General features: G+C 46.7%; 1 non-coding gene across 1 annotated transcript; it reads right to left on the reverse strand.

Annotated features, from left to right (window-relative positions):
- Positions 1-1,911: 1,911 nt before the first annotated feature.
- Positions 1,912-2,043, reverse strand: LOC150061864 (small nucleolar RNA SNORA51). Its single transcript, XR_016536061.1, has one exon. It is a non-coding gene; the product is annotated as a small nucleolar RNA SNORA51 (small nucleolar RNA).
- Between the last annotated feature and the right edge of the window lie 471 nt (positions 2,044-2,514).

A 2,514-nucleotide genomic window follows, 5' to 3' on the forward strand; every position in this document is an offset into this window, starting at 1 on the left:
CAGATGTTAACTGAGACACCAAAGGTCACAGAGCTGGCAGGGCACAGAATCACATTTGAACCCAGGCAGCACAGGGACCAGGTGGTTCTAGCTGCTCAGATACTCAGACCTGTGAGTTCCAAGTCTGAAGATGAATGGAAGAGACATGGATGCCTCTCCAACGGATCTTTCGTTCCAGGGAGAGACAGACAGACAGACAGACAGACAGAGGATCACAGTCTCCTCTAGGACCACCAAAGGCCTGAACCGGGCCACACCCAGTTCTCCACAGACACCCCACTTCCTTTGCTCCCCAACTCCCACTGGTGGCCACCACTTACAGGACTTTCAGAGCCCCAGCTTTTCTCCTGTCGGCCCTTCAGCCCTGCCAGTTCTGCACTTTATACTGGTTTTTGACAAGTGGAAAAAGTGTCATTCACAGAACGTGTGTGTGTGTGTGTGTGTGTGTGTGTGTGTGTGTGTGTGTGTGTGTATGTGCGCATACTTCCTTACCCATAGGAATAAACTGACATGTTTGGCCCTCCCCCCAAATCCTGGTTGTATAACACCGGAAGAGACAAGAAGCAGGATAGACACACAGAAGAGAGCCACAGCCTCTTGCCCACCCACCTCCATCCCACCATGGGCCACACAGCAAACCCCTCTGAGGCCTCATCCTTCCCCCTCTCCTTCTGCAGGGAATTACTGTTGTGGCCTCAAACCCAACCTGGAAAATGTAGCATTCCTGCCCACCTTCCAACCTCATTGCCCACAACTCCCTGGCACAAGCCCTTTTTTCCAGACAAACCAGGCTCCTCATTGATCTTAACACATGTTTCATGCTTTCCTACCTCTGTGCCTTTGCCCACATGGCTTTGCCCCCAGAAATGCCCTCCCTCTCCTCTCCTTGAATCTAAACCTACCATCTTCTGAGGTCCTACTGGAAACAAGCACCTGACTAAAAGCCCTACTATGTGGTGCTAGGTGCTGAGATCAAGTAGGCCAGGTAAACTCTTTGCTTTAAATATAATCACTAATTTCAAATGGTGTGATTACGTTAATTTCAAATGTTATGCCTCTGCCTATTAGCCCACTGCTCAGGGGCTATACAAGGCAGTACCATGCCTATCTCTATGCAGGAAAGACATTTTTTTAATTCTCTAAGGCCTTTCACATCTACCACCACCCCTCCTGAAAAACTTTCAGAAACCCCTGTCTTCAAAACATAGCCCCACTGGGTCATATGGACTCTTCTCAGCCCTGCTGAGCTGAATTTCATTGACTACCACACTGATCCCTCATTCTTGAGGGCTCTGACCCGCCTTCTCCCTCCCCTTGCCCCAGTGTGCCCACAGAAGCCAACATGTTTCATGTGCGCACATCACAGGAAGGTTGGGGCATACCACCTGTAGGGCACTTCTGAAGCTTGCACCATACTGATGATCAAGCCTACAGTGTCTCAGTGCATAGTGCACAGATCAAGAAGTTTCTGCCAACCACCAAAGGCTCAGGCCTGTAATTTTAAATACTCAAGAGGGTGCGATCTGAGGATCAAGGCTTAAAACCCTGGAAGGAAAGTCCAAGAGACTTATCTCCAGTTAACCACCATAAATTTGGCAGTAAAGCTATGGTTCAAGTGGTAGAACTGCAGCCTTGACCAAAAAAGCTAAGGAATAGAGTCCAGGCCCTGAGTTAAAGCTCCAGGACCAAAAAAAGTTTGTGTTAAGCAGTGTCATTCCTATGGTTAACGTCTACTATCATAAATATATATATGCATCTATATTTCTCATTATATGTATGCAGATGTATGTGTGTATACACACACATACACACAGAGAGACAGAAAGACACACAGACACATCCTAAACACCACAAAAAAAGATCATCAGTTCATTTACTGCCCCTAAAACCAACCATTCAGGAATTGGAATGACATGTCTCCCCATTCATAATACAAACCAGGCACAGGGCCTGTACTGAGCTATATATGGGGTAGGATAACTCTGCCTCATCTTTCTATACAGTCAGTGCAAACACACAGCCTGTGGTAAGCACCCAGAGGCAGACAAAAAAAAATTTTTTTTTCATGAACAACTATTAGTCAAAATAACTTAGCTGGCACAGTGGCTCATGCCTATAATCCTAGCTACTCAGGAGGCTGAGATCTGAGGATTAAGGTTCAAAGCCAGCCTGGGTACAAAAGACCTTGAGACTCTTATCTCCAATTAATCACTAGAAAATGGGAAGTAGGGCTGTGGCTCCAGGGGCAGGGTGGTGGCCTTGAGCTGAAGAGCTCAGGGATAGCACTCGGGCCAAGTTCAAGCCCCATGACCCACCAAAACAAAAAAAAAACTTGAAAAGACAAGAAAATTCAAGTCAGGGAAAGAAGTTGGATCAGGATCTATTGTAGGCAACATCCTTTGTAGAGAACATTTAGAAAGAGGACAAAGCTAAGTCAAGCTCGGCAATTCTGACAAGCATTGAGGAAGGTGCAGCATCTCATGAAAATAATGACAAGCCAAGCAGAGGTGTGAC

This window comes from Megascapheus bottae, chromosome 6 (genome assembly GCF_031878675.1).
Source record: "Megascapheus bottae isolate mThoBot1 chromosome 6, mThoBot2.hap1, whole genome shotgun sequence".
NCBI lineage: Eukaryota > Metazoa > Chordata > Mammalia > Rodentia > Geomyidae > Megascapheus > Megascapheus bottae.